The sequence below is a fragment of the Aegilops tauschii genome, chromosome 6 (assembly GCF_002575655.3).
Source record: "Aegilops tauschii subsp. strangulata cultivar AL8/78 chromosome 6, Aet v6.0, whole genome shotgun sequence".
NCBI lineage: Eukaryota > Viridiplantae > Streptophyta > Magnoliopsida > Poales > Poaceae > Aegilops > Aegilops tauschii.
Window position 1 is genome coordinate 129080802 of NC_053040.3, and position 16963 is coordinate 129097764.

Genomic DNA, 16963 nt, shown 5'->3' on the forward strand with positions numbered 1-16963 from the left:
TAGCCCGACCGAGGTTTAGCGGGGGAACGGCACCAGTGATCCTCCCTGATGGTGCCTAGCCGCCTAAACCCCCTGCCAAACCTCTGCCTCGCCGTAATCGCTCGTCGGAGCTATCCCGTTCACGGCCACCCCCTCGGATCGCCTATAAAAGGAGGCCCCGAGCTCGAACTCGAACCCACACCACCTCTACACACCACCAATACCACGCCCAGCCACTGGAAGAACTCCGAGGGAGTCTTCTTCCCCAACTCCGGCCGCCGCGACCCGCTTCGGGATCCAGCTCGATTCACCCCCGTGCGTGCACCCCTACCCCTTAGCTCTTGCCAGTAACCTCCTAGTACACCCACTCTTCTGACCCGCGCATCAATTTGGAGTTTGCAGCACCCACCGGAGTACTCCACCATCGCCCGAACCACCGTCCGCCGGAGAAAGTGTCGCCGTCGACGTGGTGCTCTCCGACGGCCAAGTCCACCACCCACCGATGCGGAAGATCAACCTAAACCTCTTGGTACCCTCCGATCTCTCTGCCTCGCCGTGGTTCAACGCCGGCGACCACCGCAGCCTTCGGGCGCCGGCGAGCTCCATTGGAGTTTTAAACCTGACGGGTGGGGCCCCCCCGTCAGCCTCTCTTCTCTTCCCCCCTCGAACCGTTTTCTGATGGCGCCTTCGGGCATAATGCGTTTTCTCTTTGGGCTGGCGCATTTCATTCCGAAACGTTTTCTGTTTTCTCAAACAAGTCCCTGGATCTTTTCTGTTTCATCACAGATGAGTCCTTGGACTAAAACCCTTATATCTTTTTAATAAAAGATGATTTTTGATTGATTCTTTTTCTGTCAGTCTTATATCTTTGTCTAGTTTTTTATAGTATTTATTTGGAAAAAATTTGGAACAATTTTTTTATGCACGCAACGATGTTCACATTAGTATACGGTTTCGTTATACCGTAGGCTCCGGAGGAGGTGACGGAGCCGCGAACTTCGCCGAGCTAGACTCCGACTTCTCCGAACCAGGCAAGCATGTTTGAACCTTTGATATGATAGGTGTTTTGCATGTTTGCTTGAATGGTTTGTGCATGGCATATGAGCATCGGTGAGTATTACGTTGCATGCAAGGCAACTAACCGTGCGTTTCGAAGTTACTGTGATCTTTGATGAGAGATGACCTGATCATGTGGTGACATGAAAGGCAGTAAGGTGGTATTGTTGTAGCATGCCAGTCTTACGTCATCTGATAAACTCCGACGTTAACGTGGACTGAGCCACGTTACCGTCCTTCCCCCTTTCGTGCTGCCACATGTTTTCTGCAAAGAATACAGTTTAGTAAGTTGTTAACCTCTTTCCTTTTACACACCAAATAGAGGGGCCGGGATGAGGGTTCCATGGCCCTGGATTAAAGCCAGTCATCCGGTCAGGGGGCATGGGTGTTTCCGGTTGGGACCGAGAGGGGGGCACCCCTTAGAGCGCGCGGTATAAATTTGATCCCATGCTACATGAGGTTGTAGCCTCCCCGTCTCAAAGTTTTCCTTGAACGTTGCCGAGGGTGATTCCTGGCATCGGAATGTTGAATGGGTGTGTACTGGTTAGATGTGTTTCTCCTAAAACACCGTAAACGGAACTAGTCCCTTGTGACTACTGAAATCCGTTGGCTGTGGTTAAATAGTACAAACTCTGCAGAGTCAAATCCTTCCGAGTCATTGTGTCCATGATCAAGGACCATGGCCAGTATATCCATATCTATGTCAGTCCTCGTGGCAAAACCCCGGTGAGCAAGCTTGAGTGGTAAATACCCCGGTGAACAATGCTTGAGTGGTAAACCCGGTCGAATTGTTATTCCTGTGGATGGACTAACCTTTTATTTATCTCGTACCTGAATATTCCCTTGAAAAGATTTACATTCATGAGCTACTGAAATATTAAGTTATGAAATATAAGCCCTTTATGTGATGTCGCTCAGACGTCCGACTGTGGCACTCTCGTCATTTACTTTCAATATAAGCCCTTTATGTGATGTCGCTCAGACGTCCGACTGTGGCACCCTTGTCATTTACTTTCAATATAAGCCCTTTATGTGATGTCGCTCAGACGTCCGACTGTGGCACGCTCGTTATTTACTTTTGATATAAGCCCTTTACGTGATGTCGCTCAGACGTCCGACTGTGGCACACACTGTTATTTATCTTCCATTATAAGCTCTTTATGAGGTGTCGCCTTGACGCCCGACTGCGGCATTGTTATTTCATTTGTATCCTTTCGAGGAGTCATTCAGACACTCGATTGGCCTTCAGTACTACATTGGGATTTCGGGAGGACTACCGCCTGACTTCCCTTTTATTTTCCCATGCATTGCTATCTCATTCCCTGAGTGCGCTTTGTTAATCTGTTCATATGCATCATGTTTACATTTGTTATATCTTAAGTCCGAACTGTCTTGCGAGTACTTTCATAGTACTCACCTGGCTTGTTGATTTGGCCAGATGTTGACGAAGGCGATCTCATGGATGAAGAGTTTGATAGTGAGTCCGATGCCTAGAGGAGTCCCAGTCAGTCCCGTGCGATCCTGGATATTGGTCACTTGTATGATATACGCTTCCGCCACCCACAATAAGAATCCTCGAGCCTCACTCCGACGCTCGAAGAGCTGTTAGATTCAGGGGTCATGTCACCCACTTCACTGTGATATACCCACCACCATTTTTATTGTGAGCCAGTAGTTATGCCACCCTATCCGCCTTTATGTGTAATATCGGCGTGCTTGTAATAAATTGTTGAGCCGTCTCCGCTCAACCTTGTATTATATTTAGTACTCCTGGTTTTTCTTCTGTGATCAAGATATTGTCTACCAGTGAGAAGGATTCTTCTCTACTGGTCCATAAAAGGGATCGGTTTCTCAATAAATATTTTTATTAGAAAACCGGTCGTGACACGTCTCGAGGGGCGCCGGCGGCGAGCCGCCCGCACGGGAAGGACAACGTCGCGCCGCGGGCCTCGGCCGTGAAGCGCGCGGCGGAACCGACCAGGGGCGCGAAGCCGGCCGCCAAGGGGAGGCACGGCGCTCCGCAGGACCGGGCGGCGAGGCCCGCCGTTCCGGTGGTGCCGGGGTGAGTTCTCTTCTCGCTTGAACCGAGTGGACGAGTGGCTCTGCTTGGCTCCAGCGTATTCATTATGTCTTGTGCTTCAGGTCGCCGATCTTGTTGGCGCTGGCGGCGGCGGATGCCGCGTCCAACGAGAGCGCCACGTTCCGGAGGAGCCGGGCCGGCACTGTCGACAGGGTCGAGGAGGAGGAGCGGGCGGATCCGGATCTCGGTCTGGACCCTGCCGACACCGAAGCCCTGGCCTGGCGGGACTGGAACCGGGCCGAGGCGGAGTTGGAGGCGGCGTCGACCCAAGCCTAGGTTAGCACTGCGGCGGCGTGGGCGCGAGCCGGCGTGGCCGGAGATGCCGGCGGGGGGGGGGGGGGAGCACGGCCAAGGCGGTCGTGCGGATGTGATGGACCACGACCGGGAGGTCGTGGTCGTTGGGGACGACACCCCGACGCGGACCGACGTGGTCGAGCGGGTGGGGGTCAATGGAGGCGGCGGTGACGCCGCATTGGAGGAGGCGCCGCGGATGGCGCCGGAGGGGGCGCCTCAGGCGCAGATGGTCGAAGCGCCACTGGAGGTGGAGCTGCAGGCCGCTCCGGCCATCGAACCGGCGACGGTGCCCGAGCGGGTGCCGGAGAGGGCGCCGCCGCGGGAGAGGCGGCCAACGGGGAGCACGTCCTAGCGCTCAGGCCGGGGGGTCGCCGATCCGTCGGGTTGCAGCCGACGCAGAGTGGGACCAGCAAGGTCTTCTTCGGGCCTCTGACCCTGGAGGAGGCGGCGATGGCCGCCGTGACGCAGCGCTTGCGAGGGTGGTCGGACCGGATCCAGGCCTCCACCCAGGCCGAGGTGGAGCAGACACGGGAACTTGAGCGCGCCGTGTTTGTAAGTTTTCCCCTGCTTTCTTTTCTTTTCTGTTGCTTCTTCCGTGTGGGGGCGCGCTAGCGCACCCACTGGGTGTAGCCCCCGAGATTCGGGCCAACTGCGTAGCAGTTGGGTCAAATCTTAAAACTGGTGTCTCGTGTTGATTGTTGCTTCTTTGCAGCACCTGGACTCCTACCGGGTCGGCGTCTTCAACCGGCTCCTAGAGACGCATTGGCGGCTCAAGGAGGAGCTTGTTGCCTAGGAGGAGGAGCTCCGCGCCGCGGCAGGTACTTTTTCTTGCGTGCTCTTTTTTAGTGGGGGCGCGCTAGCGCACCCACTGTGTGTAGCCCCCGAGATTCGGGCCAACTGCGAAGCAGTTGGGTCGAATCTTAAAGTAATACTTTGTTTCTGAATCTTCCTTCTGCAGCCGAGGTGCTGTTCTGGAGTACCCGGCTGATTCGGCCCGGCTTCCACGACGACCGGCTCGTTGCCGACGCCGGCCGGCTTGGGGCCAATGTGGCGAGGGCGAGGGAGGAGGCGACGGGGGCCCGGAAGGCGCTCGCCGAAGCCAGCCGGCTGCGGGAGGAGTTGGCGGGCGACAAGGGTCGTCTTGAGGCCGAGGTGGAGCGCCTCAAGGCGGAAGCCGCCAAGGTTGTGGAGGTGCAGCGGGCCCTTACCGAGGTGGACCAGCAACGCGGCCAGCTGGCCGACGACAAGGGTCAGCTCCAGGCCGAGGTGGAGCGTCTGAAGGCGCGGGTGGCCGCGTCGGAGGAGACCAGCCAGGGGGAGACCCGGCGCCATGAGGAGGCTGAGAAGGCGGCCGATGACAAGGATGCCGAGCTGAAGGCGGCCCCCACCAAGGTCGCCGATCTGAAGAAGACGCTGCAGGAGCGCGACCGCACCCTTGCCCTGGAGCGGCGTGGTACGTTGCTCAAAGCGCAGCACCTGGAAGAGTCCTTCTCCAGTAAGTGCTTTCCTTGGGTTTTGCCGGGCTGGGACCCCGGCTTTTTGTCCTTGGTGACTTTCTTCTGACTTGCTTTTCTTCTTGATAGGGGCCTTCCCGGAGACGCGCCAGCTGGCGAAGGAGGCGGTCCGCTTTCAGCGTGACCCGCAGGGGATCGTCGGCTCCGGGACTGATCTGCGGGTGGCCTGGACCTTCCCGGAGATCGTGACCGCCGCCGAGGCCCGTCTGCGAGTCTTGAGCGAGCAGATGGGGCGGCTTTCTGAGGCCGGCGCGGCGATGACGGCGGCCCTCTGGCCGGGTTCCGTCGCACCGAACAGCTTCACGCGGCTGGCGCGATGGTTGGAGGCGGGGCCGGATCGGCTCCATGACTGGCGCGTTTCCGCTGCCCGTGCTGGCGCCGAGATGGCACCCAAGTTCGCGATGTCTTGGCATCCGGACCTGTCACTGGACGCATTGATGGGCCAGCGAGCCGGCTCAGAGAGCCAGCTGCAGGCGGAGGCCGGCCGGATCGCTGCTCGGGCCAGCTATATCGTTGGGTTCGCCTTCCATGACGAGTTTCGGCCAGAGCGGTCGGAGGATGGCGGAGTCGTGCCTGCCGACGACTACGGCCTGCTTCTGGATGACTCGGAGGGCAGCTTCGAGGAGACGGACGTCTACCGCGACACGGACGCCGAGGAGGGGGACACTGGCACCTCGGCGAACCCGGAGGCCACCGAGGGAGATGCCTGAGGCTGCCTGTTTTTAACTTAGTAAAAATTTCTGTTAGGTAGCAGGTCCACCCACCCACTGGGGGTATCCAGGTGTAATGAATTCTGGCCTTGGGCCTGTTTAAATTAGAACTGGTGATGTATGAATTTCGTGAACGTTTGCGCTCTTGCTTTTTGTCTTTCGAGCCGTTTTCTTGCGACTTTCCTCTCTCGGGCTCCCCCCCCCCCCGCGAGTCTGACGGCCAAGGCTCTGGTCCGTGACAAGGAGTTCGGCCTTTGAGAGGAGCGCGCAATACTTGAGCTGTCGAAACGTTGAGCGTGAGCGAAACACCCAATGGGCCGGCTGGCGGCAATCCGGTCGAAACCGGTTGGTGAGTAGCCGGTCGTGCGGCAGTGTTATAAGTGACGGGGCCGGGTCGATCAACCCAGCGGTATGTATGAACTTCACGGGTGCCTGCACTTTTGCTTTCCGTCTGTTGAGCCGTTTTCTTGCGACTTTCCCCCCTTGGGCTTCCCCCCCGCGAGTCTGACGGCCGAGGCTCCGGTCCGTGACAAGGGGTTTGGCTTTGGAGGGGAGCGCGCAGTACTTAGGTGTTCGAAACGTTGAGCGCGAGCGAAACACCCACTGGGCCGGCTGGCAGCAATCCGACGAAGCCGGTTGGCGAGCAGCCGGTCGTGTGGCAACTTAAAGTGGCATGGCCGGGTTGGGTAACCCGGCAGCCCTTGACTTAGTGTTTGTGGTGGGCTGGTGCTCTGGCCTTGCGCGCTTGCCAGCCGATAGCCGAAGCCGGTTCTGTGGCTTAGGGCGAAGTGGAAGGTCGCGGCGATCCCAGTGCGTCAGGAACTGCTAAGGAAAGACGGCGGGTAGTGACCAAGCCGGCCAGCCCCCGAGCCCCCGGGCCGATCGAGCCGGACCGGTGGCCGGGTTTGATAAAGAGGTAAATAATGCATAAATGCAGGAGACACAATGGCTTGGTCAGAAAGGGCAGTCCCCGAGCGTCGTTCGGGGACTCCATAGTTTTCATGCGATTACAAAAGGCAGTGATACATACGTGCACACGGCTAACTGTAAAACGATCGGAGGAGCTCTGCGTTCCACGGCCGGATTGTTTCTTCCCCGGCGGTGTCTCTCTTGTGTTTGTTTGACTTGCGGGCATCGATGAGGTAGTAGGCGTTGTGGTCGCACAAGGCCCTGCTGACGATGAATGGGCCCTCCCATGGGGGGGACAGCTTGTGCTAACCAGCCTGCTCTTGGACGAGTCAGAGGACAAGGTCCCCCTCGCGAAATGTGAGTGGCTTGATCTTCTTGCTGTGGTAGTGCATCAGGCCTTGCTGGTAAATGGCTGACCGGCTGAGCGCCAAGAGGCGTGCTTCTTCGAGGAGGTCGACGCCGTCTTCGCGGGCTTCTCTGGCTTCGGCTTCAGTGTACATCGTGACGCGCGGCGAGTCGAACTCGACATCGGTCGGGATGACGCCTTCGGCTCCATAAACGAGGAAGAATGGGGTGAACCCGGTCGACCGGTTTGGCGTTGTTCGGAGACTCCAGAGGACGGCCGACAACTCGTCGAGCCAGCTGCCGGGTGAACGGATGAGCGGCTCAACGAGCTGCGGCTTGATGCCGGATAGGATGAGGTCGTTGGCCCGCTCGACCTGGCCGTTGGACTGCGGGTGGGCAACGGAAGCCAGGTCGAGGTGGATGCCGGAGACGGAGCAGTACCGCGCGAGTGCGCCTTTGGCGAAGTTGGTGCCGTTGTCCGTGATGATGTTGTTCGGCATGCCATAGCGCACCGCGATGTCCTTGACGAATCGGACGGCCATTGGCCCATCCAGCTTCTTGATTGGCCTTGCTTCGATCCATTTGGTGAACTTGTCCACCGCCACCAGCAGATGCGTCATGCCGCCTCGAGCGGTCTTGAAGGGCCCCACCATGTCGAGTCCCCAGACCGGGAAGGGCCAGGCGATCGGGATGGTCCGGTGTGCCGACGCCGGCTGGTGGTTGTGCTTGCTCAAGCGCTGGCATCCCTCGCACTTGAGGACGAGCGACTCTGCGTCTTCGAGGGCCGTGGGCTAATAGAAACCATGGTGGAAAGCCTTGGCCACCAGGGACCGCGAGGCGGCGTGGTGCCCGCACTCGCCCTGGTGTATGTCGAGGAGGATTTAAATGCCCTTGTCTTGCTCGACGCAGCGCTGGAACACGCCGGTGGAGTTGCGCTTGATGAGCTCATCGTTCATGATGCTGTAGGTGGACGCCCGGTGCTGCACTTGCCGGGCTTCGGTCTCGTCCATGGGGAGGACCCCGTTCTCTAGGAACTCTGAGATGGGCAGGGCCCATGATGGCGCCGTCACCACGGCGAAGACGACCACTATGGCGGGTTCTTGGGCGGCAGCCCCCGCGCCGGGTTCAGTAGTCCCCGGGTCAGGAATGGCGGTGGCTGGGTTGGCGGCTGCAGCCCCCGGGCCGGGTTCGGCAGCCCCCGAGTCGGGTCGAGGCGAGGCCGGGTCGTCTGGGACGTAGATGGACTCGGAGTCCGGCGATGGCTTGACGGACGGCTTGTGCAGGTGCTCGAGGGAGACGCCGGACAGGATGGACTGCCGGGACGAGGCGATCTTGGCGAGCATGTTGGCCGCCTCATTTTCCGCGCGCGGGACGTGGAGGAACTCGCAGCCTGCGAATAATCCGAACAGCTTCTGGACGAGGAAGCAGTACCTTGCCATGTTGGGGTCGCGGGCATCCCACTCGCCGAAGCACTGCTGCACCACCAGATCCGAGTCGCCATAGCACAGGATGCGCCGGATGCCGAGTTCCTTGGCAAGCCGGAGGCCGTGCACAAGGGCTTTATACTCGGCGACGTTGTTGGAGGCGGCAAAATGGATCTGGAGCGCGTATTTGAGCCGGTCGCCCTTCAGGGAGGATAGCACAATCCCGACCCCTAGGCCGAGACGCATCTTCGAGCCATCAAAGTGCATGCGCCAGTGCGTCGAGTCTGGTGGCGGCGGCAGGTACTGGGTCTCGCTCCAGTCGACGAGGAAGTCGGCCAAAGCTTGGGACTTGATCGTAGTGCGGGGCTCGTAGAGGATGGTGTGGCCGGCTAGCTCGAGCGCCCACTTGGCGACCCGGCCAGAGGCATCCCGGCACCCGATGATTTTGCCGAGAGGGGCCGTGCTGACCACAGTAACAACGTGCTCTTGGAAGTACTGCTTCAGTTTCTTGGCGGTGAAGTATATGCCGTAATGTCACGCCCCCGATTTAATCGTACACTAATCATGCACGCAAATGTGTACGATCAAGATCAGGGACTCACGGGAAGATATCACAACACAACTCTACAACATAAATAAGTCATACAAGCATCATAATACAAGACAGGGGCCTCGAGGGCTCGAATACAAGTGCTCGATCATAGACGAGTCAGCAGAAGCAACAATATCTGAGTACAGACATAAGTTAAACAAGTTTGCCTTAAGAAGCTAGCACAAACTGGGAAACAGATCGAAAGAGGCACAGGCCTCCTGCCTGGGATCCTCCTAACTACTCCTGGTCGTCGTCAGCGGGCTGTACGTAGTAGTAGGCACCTCCAGTGTAGTAGGAGTCGTCGTCGACGGTGGCGTCAAGCTCCTGGGATCCAGCATCTGGTTGCGACAACCAGGTAGAAGGGAAAGGGGGAAAAGAGGGAGAAAAGCAACCGTGAGTACTCATCCAAAGTACTCGCAAGCAAGGAGCTACACTACATATGCATGGGTATATGTGTAAAGGGCCATATCGGTGGACTGAACTGCAGAATGCCAGAATAAGAGGGGGATAGCTAATCCTGTCGAATACTACGCTTCTGGCAGCCTCCATCTTGCAGCATGTAGAAGAGAGTAGATGGTAAGTTCACCAAGTAGCATCGTATAGCATAATCCTACCCGGCGATCCCCTCCTCGTCGCCTTGTTACAGAGCGATCACCGGGTTATATCTGGCACTTGGAAGGGTGTGTTTTATTAAGTATCCAGTTCTAGTTGTCATAAGGTCAAGGTACAACTCCGGGTCGTCCTTTTACCGAGGGACACGGCTATTCGAATAGATAAACTTCCCTGCAGGGGTGCACCACATAACCCAACACGCTCGATCCCATTTGGCCGGACACACTTTTCTGGGTCATACCCGGCCTCGGAAGATCAACACGTCGCAGCCCCACCTAAGCACAACAGAGAGGTCAGCACGCCGGTCTAAATCCTATGGCGCAGGGGTCTGGGCCCATCGCCCATTGCACACCTGCACGTTGCGAACGCGGCCGGAAGCAGACCTAGCCTAGCAGGCGTTCCAGTCCAATCCGGCGCGCGCCACTCAGTCGCTGACGTCATGAAGGCTTCGGCTGATACCACGACGTCGAGTGCCCATAACTGTTCCCGCGTAGTTGGTTAGTGCATATAGACCAAATGGTCAGACTCAGATCAAATACCAAGATCTCGTTAAGCGTGTTAAGTATCCGCGAACGCCGACCAGGGCCAGGCCCACCTCTCTCCTAGGTGGTCTCAACCTGCCCTGTCGCTCCGCCACAAACTAACAGTCGGGGGCCGTCAGGAACCCAGGCCCACCTCTAGATGGAGCCACCTGTCCTTTTAGCCTCCTCATCAGAATCACTTGCGGGTACTCAACGAGTCGACCCGACTTTAGTCACCACATGTGTCATGTATATAAAGTATATAGCATATACCCGTGATCACCTCCCGAAGTGATCACGGCCCAGTAGTATAGCATGTAAGAGACAAGAGTGTAGGGCCACTAATGGAACACTAGCATCCTATACTAAGCAGTAGGATAGCAGGTAAGGGTAACAACTGTAGCAACAATGAGAGGCTATGCAACAGAATAGGATTAACCGAAATCAGTAACATGCTACACTACTCTAATGCAAGCAGTATAGAGAAGAATAGGCGATATCTGGTGATCATGGGGGGGGGGGCTTGCCTGGTTGCTCTGGCAAGAAGAAGGGTCGTCGTCGATGTAGCCGATCACAGGGGTATCGACAACGGTCTCGGAGCCTACCAGAAAGAAGTAACGGAGGGGGGAACACAATAAATAACAGAGCAATCAAATGTAACACAAAGCAAGACGCGGCAATACGTTGTGCTAGGGGTGACATAACGCAGGGATATGTGATACCAGCAAAGGGAGGAAACATCCGGGAAAGTATCCCCGGTGTTTCACGTTTTCGGACAGATGAACCGGAGAGGAAAGTTGCGTGTTTGCTATGCTAGGGATGTGTGGCGGACGAACGGGCTGCGTATCCGGATTCGTCTCGTCGTTCTAAGCAACTTTCATGTACAAAGTTTTTCCATCCGAGTTATGGTTTATTTTATAATATTTTATAAAGTTTAAAATCATTTTTAGAATTAACAGAATTAATTTAATTCAAAACTGGATTTATGACATCAGCATGATGTCATGCTGACGTCAGCAGTCAACAGGGGTTGACTGGTCAACTTGACCAGTGGGTCCCACTGGTCAGTGACACATTTTTCTTAAACATATTAGTTAACCTAATCAGGATTAATTAGGGGTGGGCCCCACTATCATTGACTACTTAATTAGCTAATTAGGTTAATTAGGTAACTAATGTTTAATTAGTTTAACTAGTTGTTTGGTTTAATTAATCAAAATTAATTAAGTTAATTCATTAATTATTTTTATTTTTTTAATTCTTTTTTTATAAACGTTCTCAGGGGGCGTGGGCCCTGGCTGTCATAGGGCCAAGGGCGAATCGGGTTGACGGGAGTGCGGGCGCACGGGTGTGGTGCCCGTGCCCGAGTCCGACCACGGGCGCGGCCGTGGAGAGGCTGGCCGGCCGGAGCGCGCGGGCGGCAGAGGACAGCGGTGGCGACGCGGGGACAAAGGTGGGGCACGTCCCCAAGCGACGTGCGCGGGCGCTGGGGAGGAGGGCGCGCACGCGGGAGGGCAACTCCGACGGGCGCGGGCGCTAGGCAGCGGGGGTGCGGCGAGTAGGGGAAGAGGAGGCCGACGGACGGGGTAGCGGCACGAGGTGCGCGGGGGACCACGGCGAGTCGCAGGGCCGAGCGTGGTCGGCGCGTGATGGATGGCGCCGGCGACATAGAACAAGGGGAGAGAGGGAGGGAGGCCAGAGCCTCACCGGCGTTCATGGGGAAATGGCAGCGTGCTCGAGCTCGAGGAGGAGGACGGGGACGTTGTTCTGGCGGGGAGGCAGGCCGTCGTGGTGGCTCCGGGCGGCGAGGCGGCGTCGGGGTCATGCCCCGATCCAGTTATGGATCGAGAAGGGGGCGAGGACGGGGAGGCGAGCGACGGGGTCGAGGAGGCGGTCCGGCATGGGGGGGATCCGAGCGGCGGCGTCGGTGGTGGAGCACGGCGGCGATGGGAGGCGCGGGATCGAGCCCTCCCCGATCCAGAACCAGTCGAGTGGGAGGGGTCCGGGGAGGAGGACGGGTCGTCGGGCAAGGGGGGGTTCTCCGGCGAGGTCAATGCGGGCGTCGGGGGCGAGGGGCGAGCACGATGGGGTCGTGCCCCCGATCCAGATCGTGGGAGGGAGTGGGGAACGGGGGGGGGGGAGTGGTGGATTGGGTGGGTAGCTAGGGTTTCGGGGAGAGGATAGGGCCATATAGGCCAGGGGAAGTGCGGGGTGGGCCGGTCTTGTTGGGCCTGTGGCCAGCTGGGCCGGGGCCCAGCTGGGGGGGGGGTCTTTTCCTTTCTTTCTTTTTTGTTTCCTTTTCTTCTTTTTATTTTTATTTTTCTGTTCTGTTTTATTTTAGATACACATTGTTTTTAGCTTAGAAAAAAATGATAACAACTCCTAAATTGATGTTTGAGAACCACCCACTGCCATGAATGTTTTACCCCGAAATAAATTAGTTTAGAATTTTATTAATCGAAAAAGGTATTCACTTAATTGTTTTGCTGCAGTTCTAATCACTTTAGAGTAATTAATTATTTTATAAAAATGTTGTTTATCCACCAATACTATCGATGATTTAATTGTCACAATAAGAACATTTTAGTTTTGAGAATTGAAAACTTTTATTGTTTGACTTTAATTCAAATTTGAACTTGGATCGGTTCTGAACTAACACGAGATTAGCAACAGTAATCGTGGTGACGTGGCATCATACCAGAGGGTTATTGTAGCTTGATTACCCGGGCGTCACAATTCTCCTCCACTACAAGAAATCTCGTCCCGAGATTTATGCGGTGGAGTAAGGGGGGAAGGTGCTAGTAGCGAAAAACCTAACGAGTCTTGTCGGTCTTGGCTGCCCTTTCGAAGAGTTTGATCCCTTTCGTTGATGTCTTCATTTCTCTGCTTCAAGACACCATGATCAAGTCGTCATCCTTTCTTCGGGAACTCCATCGTACTTACGAAAGAATAAAGGGTGGTTATTCCGGAAGAACGGACCTCTGCAAGGTTGACTACCTGGTAGCTAACATCAGGGGAAGGTGGTGGAAAGTAACTCTCAAATTGAAACTTAAGAAAATTTCGAGAGCAAAGTAAGAAGGTACTATGAGAAGTTTAAGCGGGTAGGCAATCGTTCGATGCCTGAACAAAGTGTGAAAGGGGTCCAGAGCAATGAGAATAAGTATTGCGTCTGATACCAAAGTATATTACTAGGAAGATGACCCATGAATTATATACAAAATCAAGCGCGAGGAATAACTTTGGCAACATGGGGGTACAGGAGAGTCAGGTTTCGATCCTGTGGAACTATGGGTTATGGGCCCACCATGTGTTTTTTTATAGGAGCAGTGACATCTTGCACGGTCATGATAGCAAGGCATGTCAGAGAGTACCCTGTCAGTTATGTTGGCAACACGTTGGTACCAAGGGCGAGGGACGAAGAGAACCATTTTCCTGCTCGTTGAAACGAGGCGGACCAATAGGCAAAGTTCTCACCCATCGGTGGCTACCGAAATGTCATCAACAAAAGTAACATGGTCTACTGAGAGAGTGGTACAACGAGGTGCTCAACTAAGCAGGGAATTATCTCTGCTCAGCTAAGTCAGATTACAAGAAAGGTTAAACAAAACAATGGAAAGGAAAATACGATTATCAGAGTAAACAGAACAATGGAAAGGAAAATGTGTTTAAACACATATTTCAAGGGTATATCCTTCCCAAGGACAAGCAGAGCATGATATCCATGACAGGATATAATGTAGAAAACTCTTTAGGTAAGGGGAGAGAAATTTCATGACACTACCCATACAGCGGTGTTTGGATAATTGAGCAGGAAACATTTAGCATTGGGCTTCAAATGTTCTTGTTGAAAATCAGAGTACCTTAGACATTCTTCGAGATAGCATTGACATGGTCATCAGGTGAAGATCAGACTTTGAAAACACAAAGGATCCATCAGGAATAACTTGTAGAATAAGTCTTACAATTCCCTCATGGAAGAATGGATAACCTTGCTGAAAAGGAATCTATAACAATAGGGCCAACCGGCCAGGTGTGCTAGGCACGACATCACCTTACCGGGTCACATAAGACTAATGTTATAACTCTTGGAAATATGTTCCAACCATCATATCTGACCGAGATTCAGATCTGATTGGTGTCAGGATAACTCAGACTCAGGATGCCTGAGAAGAAAGGTGCAACACAAATTGTCGAAACGACATCGAAGATTCTCGGGAGATGAACTATGGAAGTGAGTTCCGAACAAGGGTTCATCATTAAATCAAGGAGAGGTGAGGAGGTGATTGATTGACTCAGTGACAATCCATTGAGATTTCCAAAAGATGGATTTCCACAACTATGTGAACAAGGAGATAGCATTAGCTAGATCGAATGACTTAATGATGTATGCTCGAGGAAAACATACACAGTTAAACATTGCTTGAAATGTTCACCCGAAATATGGGCTAGGTAGCACGATCAATGTTCGAATGATGATTCATTAAGCCATAGACGTAGAATGAAACTATAGACCAATAACTTCAAAGCAATAGGGTTGCTAGAAGTTCAGAATTTACACATCATAGACCATTTGTCGGTATTTCGTTTAGAAACAACACGGGGACCAAGAAAGAATGGTGATGGTGAGCAGTATCACTGTACCAAGAATTCTTAGGAGGTGGAGTAATGCTCACGACATTCTTGACATCAAAGATGGTAATACTCCACGGTAGAACATAACATAAGTTGGATAGCACGGAAATCAAGATACAACACAAAATATGAACAAGTTTGTGTTGGGGGGAGGCAAGAATGTTGTCGATGATAACACAATTTATCTAGGGGCAAGGATGGTATTTCTCATCCTGAATTTCGACACACAACTTGGAAGAAGTCAAATTGTTGATAATGATCACGACAAATTTGTCGAGAGGTTTTCAAGAAGATGTAATTGATCGACGATGACATCAAGTCAAGGGAATGATGAAAGCGAAAGGTTATTGGAACCAAGGGTAGGACACAAACTCGAAATCAAGTTTGCTGTTCAAGGAGAAGTGATATGACGAGGAAGATCGATGCAAGATTAGCTCACTGTTGAAATTTGTGCGCTTGGAAGGTCCAGGTAGCACAGTTAAAATCGGCACGATAATGACATAGCCGAGCAGGCTAGGAATGACTTGAAGGATTATTAAACTTGTAAGCAACAAAAAATACTTAGAGTTATTGAATCGGAGTGCGGAATTGATTCACTTATCGGTGTCCTTGAGGGGTTCTAACAACTCAGAACCCGTTGGAAAAATGGAATCGGCAATAATATTAGTTGATGAAGAACTCATAAGAAGTTAAGTAGTTCCTTGGCATTCTCGAGATACCAGGGGGGTAATACTCGACGACAGACCAAAGTAGAGGTTGGACGGGGGTATTGCTCTGCAGAGGACAAGTGCTTAAACTTGCACGAGAAATGGTATTTAAAGGAGAACATGGTCGGAACCACGATTGCAAAAGTATCAATACACAGATACTAGACGATATCATATCAAGGAAATAGTTATTATTACAAGAAGCTTCTATGATAGGATCTACATCGTGTCCATGGGCATGAACACAAAGTTCAAGGTCGACTCCCACTTCTCCAATGCATACCCTTTCATTCACTTCTCATTTTTCGAAGAAGTTGTAATGTTTAAATTTTATCTAGCAAAACTCCAGAAGAGTATGACTCGTGATAGCTCTTGGGTTTACCGGATCTGGAAAGGCATAGGTTCAACCCTTAGGGTCATATTGGGAACATATACCACAAGCTTCAATAGTAAATAACACAAGCTCGATAGTAGAGCATGGCTGACAAAAGAATAGGATACAATTTACCGAAGGCATTATGTATGAGGGAAGAACTTCTCAAGGTGATTGAATATGAAGGACACTGTCGGATAAAAATCCAACAATGGATCGGGCAATCCACAACAGAGCTGATGTGAGTATCAGTACTCAATCAGAGGAAGAAAGAATGCAAAGGCATCAGATTATGGCAATAACTAACTAATTCAAATCTCAAATGCAAAGGAATTGCGATTTCCAAATCAAGAGATCAGAAGCAAACGCTCTGATTGAGGATGGATAAGTTGAGTAAACTTACGGGTACAACCGACGGCTATTCGGTTGGTCGAGAACCAGTTCATGTTTAAAATGACGTCTGATCCGGAAGGATGAATTCTAGGATTTCGACTGAGGATTGCGAGCATTCACCAGATATCAAATCAAAGGCTGAAAATGATGATGACAAGGGATACTAATGAATATTGCTAGACATATGGAACGCAACCATAATGCAAGCAGACAAGTATTTGCACAGCAACAGCTGGCAGGGAATTACCGGAAGACCGGATAGTATATCAATGTACCTTGTTGATCATATGATCAACTAGTAATGAACAGTTCCTCGATAAGGGTGAAGAATTATTCGTAGGGGTATTCATGCGGCAAGGAACTGCGGGGTAGTAAGCATAATGGATGCTTGGAACATCGGAGAGTATTTGAGGGCACCTTGTAATAACAAGGGCAACTGGGGATGAAGGTATGAACGACGAAAGTATGTAGTTATCCATAAAGATTCATCGGTGGTAGGGATCGCAATGGCGAAGGGCACAACACAAGGGTCTCGGGAAAGCATCAGAGAGTGTCTTCAGAATCTTCTAGTGTAGCAGGCGATCATCTGGCCGGAAGGGGCTCTCCAGGAGAAAGTATTTACGAGAACCTACAGTTAGTCTTTTTAGCAAAATCATTTAACCCGAATAGGAGAGAGTTCAGAGTCCCAGAGTAAAGGTCGAGGAATAAAAGATCCTACTACCACCCAATGGTGACGTGGGCCCGTAAGCCGCACAACCATGTTAGTAAAAGTTTTGCAACGACTAGACTCAACTTCGGCCAAGGAGTTGGGAAGGGGGATTC

General features: G+C 53.0%; 1 pseudogene; it reads left to right on the forward strand.

Annotated features, from left to right (window-relative positions):
* LOC141025890 (uncharacterized) overlaps positions 1-16963 on the forward strand; it is an 87891-nt pseudogene that overhangs the window by 53651 nt on the left and 17277 nt on the right.